This window comes from Equus caballus, chromosome 14, assembly GCF_041296265.1.
Source record: "Equus caballus isolate H_3958 breed thoroughbred chromosome 14, TB-T2T, whole genome shotgun sequence".
NCBI classification, from domain to species: domain Eukaryota; kingdom Metazoa; phylum Chordata; class Mammalia; order Perissodactyla; family Equidae; genus Equus; species Equus caballus.
In genome coordinates, this window is record NC_091697.1 from 69599091 (window position 1) to 69611954 (window position 12864).

Sequence of the window (12864 nt, forward strand, 5' to 3'; positions counted from 1 at the left end):
TTTTGAGTATATTTAATACGTTATATTTATATTTAACATTAAAATTCACCACCTGAATTAAACACTTTAAATTTGACAAGTGTGCACAAGACAACTTATTTACAGCAAATATCTTTTATGTGTGTCACATTCCAGAAAACTGGGTGTGTACAGGGGGAGAAAAAGTTCACGCAATTAATTATACAATATAACAAATATAGGCTAAAGTTAACCTGCCATAAAAGTATTCCTGAATCTCTCAAAATGAAAGAAAATTATACTATGCTAAAATTAAAAATGCCTTTTCTCTTATCCAATCAAAAGGAAAAGAGACAGAACTCTCCACAGCACACAAAACCAGATTTCTTATAGTCCATGTACAATCACTTTCAAATGGTTCACTCCCTGATTTTAGGAAACTTTATATAAAAAGGCAAGCAACTCAAAAGGCTTTTTTAAAAATTACTTATCTTGACTAATTTCTATGAATTTAATTTTCCTAACTTTAGTCTTCTTCTAAGCCATTCATCAAGTGCGATAAACTTGTGTTCAACCACAGGAAGAGATCCTGCCCAAAAAATCAGAACCAGGAGGCGCACCAGCTATAAGGACAGGCTAGGACCACATCATCGGATCACCGTGATGGCAGACACAGAAGAGACTCGAAGGATAGATGTATTAATTAAGCCACTTCTCTCTCCTCACCTTGCTGGGAAGCCAAAACTGTAAACTTTTACATGCTATAATTTCCCCACAGTGGGCATATGCATTGCTTTGGCATATCTCATTTCTTAAGCCTGATTATTCTAGAACATACTGTTTCTCAACTTCAGTACTATTGACATTTTTAGCCCAATAATTACTTGTATGGTGGAGCTGTCCTGTGCACTGGAGGTTGTCTAGTAGCATCTCTGGCTTCTACCCACTAAACGCCAGTAGCACACCCCTCCAGAGCCTAGTTGTGACAACTAAAAACAGTTCCAGATATTGCTAAAGGTCCCGTGGGAGTGGGGTGGGGAGAGAATTGCCCCTGGTTGAGAGCCATTGTTCTAGAACAGAGATTCTTGGCTCTATTTTCGAAGCACCTGAGGAGTGTCGAAAAATACTGAAGTCTCACCCTCAGAGACACTGATTTAATTCACCTGGGCTAGGTCTTGGGCATCTGGATTTCTGAAAGTCAGTAGATTCTAAGACGCAGCCAAGTGTGAGAATCTCTGCCCTAGAGTATATCAATGATATCAGGTAAGTCACTGAATCAATTTAACACAACACAAAATGCATTACATTCCCCCAAATTAGAGTATTCCTTATCTTAGCATTAGAATCTACACAACTACAGTAATAGGAAAAAGTAGAGGAAATGGAAATATGTTAACTGTAGTTCTGATCCACAAACATCTTTTCTCTTTGGTTGGACAGGAATTAGAGCATAAAGATTTACCTGAATCTTAACACTGCATCTTAAAACATCCTACAGTTTGGGAGATTTAGAAACCAAGCTTCACAGATAGGAAAAACAGAACCATCTTCTCAGAGGGTGAAAACGCCAGCTCTATAATGAAGGCAACTTTGGAGTTGCCATCTCTTTAACGAGCGCCACTAAACCAGCCTTAGAGAAATGCTGAGTTCATTAAAAACAACAAACAATCCGTGAGCTGGGAAAACACTCAGAACTTACATGGGAACCAAAATCAAGCCCTTCCTGGGGGGTTCATCCTCGCAGTAGATGACACTACCAGGGACCTACCTGGAGTTGACAGCTAAGCTTGACTCTGTACAAAAGCTCCCCGGCCATGAACAGCCTGAATTTTTCCCTCCTCCCCGTTACACCTCGGTGTCGCCTGCCAGCCTCGTCAGTATGTTCAACAACACTGGGCCTAGTTCCAATTTTTGCAGAGAATGGCATGGCACCGCACCCGAGGGCACTGTTCCCCTAAGTGCTAGTCTCTGGCTCTGGCTTTCCCATCAACCATGTGCCAGCCTACTGGTTGTGCTAACAGATTGAATGCCGTTTCTTTTTTTTTTTTTTTAAATTTTTTTCCTTTGTCTCCCCAAAGCCCCCCAGTACATAGTTGTACATTCTTTGTTTTGGGCCCTTCTAGTTGTGGCATGTGGGACGCTGCCTCAGCGTGGTTTGATGAGCAGTGCCATGTCCGAGCCCAGGATTCGAACCAATGAAACACTGGGTTGCCTGCAGCGGAGCGTGCGAACTTAACCACTCGGCCACGGGACCAGCCCCAGTGCCGTTTCTTTTATTACAAAAAAAACAAGTAGACACACACATGCACACACACACGACAGGGATTCTTCTCCCAGCCCAGGAACAATAATAATCAGTGACTTGTATTGAGTGCTTACAACATGTCCAGTACTTTGCTAAGCACCATACATGCAATATCTCCCTGACTCCTGACAGCACTGTGAAGGAGATGCTATTACTGTCCCCATTTGATAGACAAGGTTATTGAGGCTTAGCCAGTTTAAGAAACTTATCCAAGGCAAAGCCAGGACTTGGACCCATTTTTCTCTGGCACCAAAGCCATGTTCTTAACGACCATGCAATGCTGCCCTCCCTGCCCCCCGTTCTCCAAAAAGAACCCAAATCAGTGACTTGACTTCTACCAATTGTGAATGTTTCAAGTTCTCATTGATTTGGACTAGAAATGCTGGGTTAAGAGACAATTTCCTGGATACGGAGAGGATGCATGATGTCCAGATTTTGTTCTGGACTCTGTCAACAAGGCCCCAGGGGACTGTGTATGTCTTGGAACCTGCCTTAAGTTAATCCTGGAGTTCAGCTTTGGCTCCTCACACTCACTATGCTTTACTGATTCTTCTTTCAAGTCTCTCCCTAACGCTCTGTTTTCCTTGCTAAGACTCTCTCACTTCTCACTCTTGGATTTGCAAGTGCCTCTGAGCTGGCTCAGTCCAGCTCACATAACTACAATCCATCTTGCACACAGATGTCAAGTCTTCTTTCAATGCCACTTGCAAGTTGTCCCTCTTCTGCCCAAAAATCTGTAACAGTTCCCTCGTTCTGACAGCCCCAACTTATCTGCACAGCTCTGAAGGCTCCTTTGGCTCAGATCCTATACTAATCATCCAGTGTTCTCCTTACTATTTCCCAGTGTAAAACCTCCAAACTCTAGTCAGACCAATTTCCTCTATTTCCCATAAACACTCTGCTCATACCAGCCTCTGGGACCTGGCTCTGAGAGTCCCACACTCCAGTCTAAGTCAAGTCCCACCTTCTTCACTTTGGATCCTTTATTGCATTCATTTATTCATTTAGCCATATATATATATATATACGTATGTATATATGATGTTTATATATAAATTATACATACATTATATGTATATATATATATAAATTAAGTCTAAGGCAAAACGACTGTACTAAGGCACTCTGATCTTTGGATCTGGCATGCTCTCCTTCCCCCTCAAAATCGCTTAAGCAGCGCCAAGCACTGCTTTAGGTGCTAGAGATAGTGCAGGAGTGCAAGAGATAAAGTTCCTTGTACTCCTGAAGTCTTCCTTCTCCAGGTTTCCCTAAGACTTTTCATGGGCAAATCACCTTTTCCCAAAGATGCCAGGCCCTACACATTAACATTCAAGTGAGCTCAGCACACGCCATGAGCTGGAGCCGGGGACCCTCTTGAGGAATCAAAATGAGCGGTCGTGCAGAACAGAACGCTGCTTTACTTGACTTACCCAGCACTTGTCATGATGCTAGAAACCCGTTTGTGTTCATGAGAGAGAGAAGGAGAAAGAAACATCCTACAGAACATAATTGATGGGAAAAGCTGGTTTTGCCACTAGTTTGTAAGCTCCCAGAGTGCATGGACTACTTCTATGAGCACTTAATCAGTCCACAGCTGTTACTGAATGGTGTCCTGTCCCACTTGCTGGAGATTCACTGGTGAACAAAACAAAACAGCCATTCATAACCACTACGTAGCCTCTACTATATTGTATGCTAATTGCATCTGAACAATTAAATTTTGAGACATATTGCCAGATTGCTTCCCAGGAAGTTGCCAATGTAGAAACTTAGTGAGAGCCTTTCAGATGGAGAACGCCCCTGTTTGCCCACTTTCCCTCCAACCCGGGTCCTTATCAAACTCTCACTATCCAATAAGTGAAAAATGATATCCCAAAGCACACAGAGCTAGACCTGCTCTGTAGTTCCCCCGACATCTTCCCTCTGATAAACAGAATGCCTGGGTTCCCACTGAAAATGTTCTAGATAAGAATTCCATTTACACTCACTCTGAGTTATAATTACAAGGTTATCAGCTAGTGCTATTTCAATACTTCATATCATGACGCTAAATCTATTTTGCAACAACAAAAAGAACCCAGGGGGAAAAATGAAATAGGATGCAGATGAAAGAGAATTCGAAGAGAGGAGGAGTGGTTCTTTAAGGCTATGGTGGAAACTGGATGAAGAAACACTTGCCGCGAGGAGGCCAGTTGTGTACTTTGCAACCCCCCTGAAGAAACAACAGAAGCAACATTCTGCTGAACCTCAAAAGGACCACAGGTCTGTGGGTCCATTTATTTCTCTGCCTAACACCCAAACTCGACAAACCAGAGCTTTGTTCCTCCTTCGCAAGTGAACCCCCACAGACCCCTTTGTCAGCACTTTGTGCTAATTTTACTCCGCTTTTGCTAATCCCCTTATTTTCCTATCCCTTTGGTATAAAAGGGTTCATTCATCAGGTTCTTAATGTTCATTTTACCTTTCAAAACTCATGTTGCCACTTCCTCCTTTTGTTCTTTTAAAATGAACACCAAACACAGTTAGGAATATTTAAGCCTTTGGAGTACAACGTTTTTGTTCAAAAACTCTTAAGTAGATCTTGGAGACTAGAGAAGGGGAAGGAAAAGGAGAAGGGAGGGAAAGGTAAACCCCTGCTCTCAGAGCATCTTCATCAGCCTTAAAGACTAGGCTTGGCCCTGACCGGGTTTGGAACTCCTCCCTCTCCAGGTTTTCTGAGACCTTCCTTCCCTCCACTGTGGAGAGCTGTCTGTAGTTCTCTAGGGGGCGGGGCTGCCTGGGCTGACAGCCTTGGGCCTTTCCCAGTGGAATGTCCCCTGCTGGGGTTACTGTCCTGGGGGGAGGTTCAATTTCTGTGAGTGGTCACATGGACTCCCTCCCCTCAGGACCCTTCCAGGATGGCCCCCCTGCCTTTCCAGTCTTTGTGCTATAACCACCAGAGACAGTGCCAGCCCCAGCGTGCCCAGTGGCATCCAGCGTGTTGGAGGGGTGCGGCGGCCACTGAAGAGTGACATCTATTTCCTAACCTCTGCAAAGGCATCTGAGTTCTGAGAGATACAGTGAGCTTCAGCGCTGTTAGTAATTTCTGTTGCTTTGAAATCCATCTCTTTGTGGAAGAAAACCTCTCCTCACAAAAGGAATCAAAGATGGACAGGGGAAGGGAAAAGGACACTTGCTGAAATCCTACTATGTGCCAGGGGTTTTATTCAGGTCATTAAGCCTTCCACAATCCTGTGCACCTGGTTTTATTTCTTCCCACTTTCAGCGGGAAAAAGCAGCTTGAAAGAAGTGAAGTAACTTAACTGGCCAAGGCCTCACACCTGTGAAGCATTAGAGCTGTAATTCAGGTAATGGTCCAACCTGGGCTTCTTGGGCCCACACATAACTCCCATCAAGCCAGAGAGCAGAACTTTCCATCCTGAGGCCCACAGACCCCTACCAGCCCCTGGGTGGGCTTTGGGGGTATCACAATGTCCTGAGACTGGGCTGCTGTGCTTTTTGTTGGAGGGTCACTTAACATGCTCCCATCCTTTGCTCCTCCTACAGTCTGAACGCTGACGCTTCAACTGCATGTAGAACCATCCATGCTTGCTTGGTCTTACCCTAACTCCTCTATTGTTATCTTTTCATTAGTTTTAAGAGCCATCTTGTTAACATATTATTTAAACAACTGTGGAAAGGGAATCGTTTTGGAGAATGTGCTTGAGTGAACCACGGCAGCTGTCCTTGGTTACCAAGCCTCACCCTGCTTCAACTTTCATCAGATTCTCAGAAGGGTCCATAACCAACAAAAGGGTGGTTTTAGTGAGGAGCACCTCCATAAAGTCTTTTTTCCTTTAAGAAATAAAAACAAAATATGCTTCTAGCTAGCCCTCTAAGTGTCTTGCAAGGGTGTCCATTCAGAGATACAGAGGCCCCCACAGATGAAGTGGTCACATTTCATTTTGGCCCAATAAAGTTATTATGTGCCACCGGGGGTGAGAAAGTCGAATACTAGCACACGTTGCAGAGGCGTTTAATACAGAGGAAGGAAGTTGTGGTCTGAGAAGGAGAGGAAACTGCAGAAAAGATCTTTGATCTTTCTATTTCACAAAAAGCAACTGAAAATGTAAATAACTGTCCCCTTCAATACCAGTTGACAGTTAACAAGAAACAGTTGAACAATTTTATCACACACGTGCACCAGGCATATGACAGATAACTGGGAAGAAAATGAGCCAACCTCTATGGGGCACCGAGGAGCCCCCTGGCTCAGACACCCTGCCAGGGCACCAGCAAAACAGTCTTAAGAAAGACCCAAAAAGCTAAGACAGCCAAAAACATTTCTTGAGTGCCAACTGTTTAAGACCTCCTCCCAAGGCCATTTTACCTTCCAAGGGCGCCTTTGGAAGAGGGGAAGGAAATGAGCTGGAAAGCTGGACTGGAACCAGGTAACAAGGCCTTTAATATGTGAGGTGAAGGAGTCTGAACTTGATCCTGAAAACAGGGGGAGAGCGCTTCTGAGAGTTTCAAGCTGGGGAATGACAGGATGGGATTTGTCCCTGAGAAAGATCACTGGAGCCCTAGGGAGGAAAACCCGGGGAGGGCAGAGGGAAAAAGGTCAAGAAAATTTCCATTCAAACCAGTTGAGATGCTGACACTTGGAAACCACTTACCTGTTAAATTTACTGAGGTGAAATATTTCACCCTCTAACAATGGTGGGAAATTATTGCACAAGGTGCTAAAACTCAATGTGGCTGTTTTATATTTACTTTTGACTATCGGGTTCATTTAAACAATGAAACTGGTGAGAACTTGTGGGAAGGGTGGCCGTCTCATGAAAGTATGCGCCACTGCTGGGAAGAGGCTAGCCCTTTCTCCCCATCAGTTCCTGTTGCTGCCCAGGGTTACTCTTTCTCCTCAGCACACACTGTGTGAAACCTCTACAAGAACTCAAATGGTTGGTCCTTTCTGTTTGATTTCTCTGAAGCAAGCATCCAACCCTCCTGGTTTCTATGCCATCTTGTCTCTCCTTGGATTGACTCACTTCACCCACTTGTACCCACAAGAGGGCGGAAGGGAAAGCCCTGAGTTCTCTCTTTGAGGGCTCTGAGACTCAAGTCAAGAAGTAGAGCTGGACTGACCCACAAGAGGCGCAGGTACACCTGACTGAGCCCATCCTGGAGCACACAGGATTACCCACACTGTACACGAGAAGGGAGAGCAGAGGGAGGAGGAAAGGGGCGAGGTGTTTTCTGCACAACATGTTGTCAGTAGCAAAACATTAACTTGGACCCAATCCTCTGGCTTCCGAACTCAGCATTTTCTACCAGACAACACACACTTTAAACAAAACACAATGCTCATTAAAGTGAGTATATTCTTCATGACCTCACTGGCATGGGTAATGGAAAACCAAGAAGTTATCTCTAACCAAATTGGAATGTTTATTCTGGCAGCAGAGCTGTTCCCCTAAAGGAATCCGCCAGGAAACAAGGCCTCGGTTCCCCAATTTCCTAGTTTGTGGTTTCTGCTCAGCAGGGCTCTCGGACACAGGAAGTCTTTCTCAGAGAAAAGAAGCAGACAAGAGTATGGCGGACATGACAGACAGGTCTTTTCAAGCAAAGTTCTAAAGCATAATAAAATCCAATGAATAAAGGCATAAATTATAGTTTTGAGGGCTCAAAGTATAACAATTCACAATATCAAATCTCTACCCGGAAGAGAGAAAGCCCAGTTAGGGGCAGCTCTCCTTCAACACTGATACAAAATGAGGGCAGAGAGAAAGTCCAGGAATATTTTCACTTTTCTCCTCAGCATATGACAGGGGAGTTGCTTTGCTTTGCTGTTTTGCCTTTTCATTTGTTTTTGTAGGTGAACCATCTTAGATCATACGCGTTAAGTGTTAATTAAGAATGGAAATTAATGCACTGATCCAGCTAACGCTGATGAAAAGATGGTCAGGTGAATGACACCCTCCAGATGAGCTCATAAAATGTCCATTAAAAGACTATGGCATAAAGGAGGAGGGAGACTATGGAAAAACAGATGCTGTCCCACTCGATACAGGTGAATAATTTGACAGTGCTGCCCAAGAAATTCTCAAGAAAGACATAAGTCATTTTCAGCCCATCCTTCCAAAGGAAGGTGAATTTTTATTTTTAACATTTACCCAGTGACTAGGAAGAAATGAAGCAGAGGAGAAAAAGTTTTTTCAAGGTTCTGTAGAAAATATTTTCTCTAATAAAAGGAGGCCCATATTTCTGGATTATCTCCCTTGAATGTAAGCATTTTGAGATCATCACCCCTGAAAGCACAGGAATCTTCTAGTCCATAAAATACCAATAAGCAGTTACAGGAAAGTTGTACTTCAGAACCAAGTGACCTGGTATTCAACAGGTGGTTGGAAGCTCAAGTTCAATGCACTAGCCACTCTGACCCCAAACAGGTCACCAGATTTAGTCCTATTATTCAAAATATCCAGTGAGTGAATAATCAGCCCTTCCTTTCTCTTATTTGCTAAAAGATGGGGACTAAAACAACCAAAAATATTTCAGGGCTTGATGGGGCCTTAGAAATTATGTACTCTAAGGAGTGTCTTCTTTCCTAAGATAAACTGGTAAATTCCTAGGAACATCTATCTCACCCCTCTTCAGTTCCTCGACTCTAATTTTCCTACACCTTCCCCAACATAACAGTTAGATGAGACATGAGAAGGCAAGGGGGCACACTGGGACTATCCTTAGTATCTTGGTTGATACTTGGACTATATTTTACCCTAAGAAAGAGGACTCCACTTCTGGTACACTATGAATGTGTGTCTTAATACTTCCAGATCAGTTCCCATTTATTTTCCACCGAAAGATGATTTGTTAAACATTTTTAAAAATCAAAAATCAGAGTTCCATGGAAAAACTCATTCTACCCACATTCCCTGAGGGCCTACTAGGTGCCAGACCCAGAAGTGGGTGATAAGATACAAAGATGGGACTACAAGGTCTCCAGCCTAAATGAGCTGAGGCATGGAAACAACCGACAAAAATCACATATAATTGAGGTGTGTAGGAAGTGTCGTGAAAATCCAGAGAAGCAAGTAGCTGGTGCTGCTGAGGGAGGATCGGACAAGGTTTCCCATAGGGGATGACATTTCATATGGTGCTTTGAAGGCTGAACAGGAGTTGGTCAGTAGAGAAGGGGGAGTAAGGAATTATAGTCAGTAGGAACAAACCAATCCACAGAGGGCTAAGAACTGTGGATATTCCGATGGCATAAGCATAGGGGGCCCACTGAGGAAAGGTGGGAGAGAGAATAGAAAGACATGGGGAAGCAAGATATGAGGAGCTCTGAACACCAAATGAAGGAGCTCAGACTTTAATCTGTAGGTAGTGTGGGGCCATTGATGGTTATTATACACGGAAGTAACACAACCGGGCAGCAGGTCCAAGAATGGACTGAAAGCTGGGAGACCCGTTAGAAGACATAATAATCCTGCCAATAAATGAGGATCAGAAGTGTGAATCCTGAATTCCAAACAATTGTCTCCATCACCTTCGACTCAAAGCTTGGGACCCATTTGTAATGTTTTGAGCACGAGGCAGCCCAAAACCCGCCTTAGAGATGGTCAACGGCTTTAACTGGCGTAGGTGGCTGCAGTTTCTCTCCCCAGAAGAATGTCACCTCCTCTCTCCCATCCAGCTCATGTGGATTCCATTAAGGGAGCATATCAAGTAAGTTAGACCACGGTTGGTAGAAGAAAGACCTTTGACAGAAAATAATGTTCCAATTCAACCAGGATAGTAAAATTGATAAGAGTGCAGCCTGTAGAGCCACAGACAGTCCCAGCCCTAACATTTACTCGCAGCTTGATCTCAGGCAAGTTACTCGCCCTCTCTGCATCTCAACTTTCTTCATGGTAAAATGGGGACAAAAAACTACCTTCTTCAGAATGTTGATATGAGGTTTGAAAACAGATCCTTGCACAAGTACACAGCAAGCAAGAAAAGTAACTATCACTCTTATACTCACTTTTGACAACAGACCACCTGGAATGGAATATTGCTTCTAAGTTTCAAGTGTTATAAAATCCAGCTATTCAGAGCCATTACAAATGACATTATTTTAGATGGTCTACTTTTCTAAGATTGAGGGTCCCCCTGTAAAACACAAAGGCTAATTTTAATTTCATTCTTTCTAGAAGGTATCCCTCTTACTTAAACAGAATATGCTGATCAAAATTTAACCATCTTGGGCTGGCCCTGTGGCATAGTGGTTAAGTTTGGTGTGCTCCACTTTGGCAGCCCTGGTTCATGGGTTTGGATCCTGGGTGCTGACCTATACCACTGGTTAGCCATGCTGTGGCGGTGTCCCACATATAAAACAGAGGAAGACTGGCACAGATGTTAGCTCAAGGCTAATCTTCCTCAAGCAAAAAAAAAAAAAAAAAAAGAGGAAGATTGGTAACGGATGTTAACCCAGGGTGAATCTTCCTCAAGCAAAAAAAATAAATAAATTTAACCTTCTTTCTGATGCTGTGATCACCGTGATTTTCTCAAGTGCCTGCAGAGGTATCAGGAAGAGCTCACACATTAAAAATGACCTGATAGACTGTGGATTCAGTGTCAATGGGGGTTAAATTATATCCCAAGAGTATCCAGAATGTTCCTCACTCTAAAATGTAAAACAAATTTGCAAGGGTTATCTGACCTCCACACAATAACAGGTTCTATTGCCTTTTTTCTTTATCCTTCTATTTTAAACATTTTTAACATGTAAAATTTCAACCGCACACGAAAGTAGGAAGAAGAGTATAATGAGCCCTCATTATCCATCGCCCACTTCACATTAATCAACATATGGCCAATCTTCTTCACTTATACCTCTCCATCCCTTACCCCTCACTGGTTACCTTTTCCTTTTTACAGCTTCATTGGGGTATTATTTACCCCAACTGTAACTGTACAGTGCAATGATTTTTGGTAAATTTAGAGAGTTGTACAACCACCACCACAAGCCAGTTTTAGAACATTTCATCATCCCAAAAGTGCCTGTTTGCAGTTAATCCCATTCTCGCCTCAGCTTCAGGCAACCACTGATCTACTCCCCGTCTTTACACATTTGTCTTCTCTGGACATCGCATATAAAGGGAATCACACAATATGTAGTCTCTTGTGTCTGGTTTCTTTCACTTAACATGTTCTTGAGGTTCGTCCATGCTATAGCAGATATAGTACTTTCTTCTTTTTTATTGCTGAATAGTATATCATTGTATAAATACATCTCATGTTTTTACTCATTCACCATTGATGGATATTTGGGCTGTTTCCAGTTTGGGGCTCTTATGTATTACGCTTCTACAAATATTTGCATAGAAATATTTGTGTGGGACATACGTTTTCGTTTCTCTTGGGTAGGCACGTTGGAGTAGAATTGCTGGGGTTTTATCGACTTTTCTACCCAACAGAACAAAAAAAATCAGAGTTTGAACGGATCTTAAACATCATATGTTCCAACCTTTTATTTAACAAATGAGGAAACTGAAGTCCAAAGATATTAACTGATTTGCTTATATTCACAGTTCATTGGTGACAGAGACAGGATTCAAACTCAGAACTTCTCTTTCTTTGTTTTTTCTTCTCTTTTAATCAGTTTCATTGTCCCCTTCTCCCCGCCCCCAGAAACATCCCTCCCGGAGCCCTCTTGCCTCTGCTCCATTCTAGACTGGCTGTTCTCTCTGTTCCAAAGCTGCTGTCAAGGAACTTCCCTCCTTAGTCTTGCTGGGAATCCCCTTCACTTCTTGTTGACTTGCACACCCTCACTCTCATTCCAAGGCCCCCTGCCTCTCCTCTGTGGAACCTGAGAACTCTCATTTCTGAGCCTTCCTGGGATTCTCTGAGCACATCAGTTGCTTCTGGTCCTCTCCCCAATGCAGGCATTTTATTCTTGACCCCTTCTCTCTGCAAACCCATCTGCCATCACTTCATGTGCTTTCTCTCTTCAAGTCCTGTGCGGTTCAGGGTTACAGATGTCTCCAAGGTATATGAGGATATAGTCTGCACTCCTGGTCTTTTACTTTTTTTTAGTTGTTTGAGGGTGATTTTCAATAGAAGAAAGCAAAACTGTTTTTATTAGCTTGAAATCAGAACTCTCCAATTTTCATGAGACTATGTGAAATATTTACTTAGTCAATGAAAATAGAAGGACAATGATCATTTCATTCAAACTAAGGAAAGGAGGGGGAGACAAAACTCTGCCCCAAATGCCCAGCAAGAGTTTTATTCTGTAAACGTCTTCTATGTGCTTGAAAGAGGCTGCCCTTTCCTCTTCAAGAAGCAAGCAGCCCTTATTTCACTCTGACTGGTAATTACTCCATTTGCCTAATTTAGTCAAAAAAAGAACTCTCTTTGAAGCTGAAAATAATCCATAGATTTTTAAAAATAAAATTATTTTATTACTCCAAGTTCCCCCGAAACATTTTGGCAAAAGCCAAGGCCACAGAACTGATTCTGAATACTTTTTCTACCTACATAAATCAAATTCACTGCAATTGCTCTCTCTTTTGAAAAATGTTTAACTGTAATTATGCACCACAGGCCGGAAACAGTGGCTATACACACATATAGTA

General features: G+C 42.9%; 1 protein-coding gene across 6 annotated transcripts in view; it reads right to left on the reverse strand.

Moving 5' to 3' along the window:
* Positions 1-12864, reverse strand: part of TNFAIP8 (TNF alpha induced protein 8) — a 111557-nt gene that overhangs the window by 76925 nt on the left and 21768 nt on the right. The window contains exon 1 of one of the 6 annotated variants that reach the window (XM_070233210.1): positions 1727-1852. The exons of the other annotated variants lie outside the window; for them this stretch is intronic. The gene's annotated coding sequence lies outside the window, so the exon portion shown is untranslated. Of the gene's footprint in view, positions 1-1726; positions 1853-12864 lie in introns of those variants that run through there. 6 annotated transcript variants of the gene reach the window in all.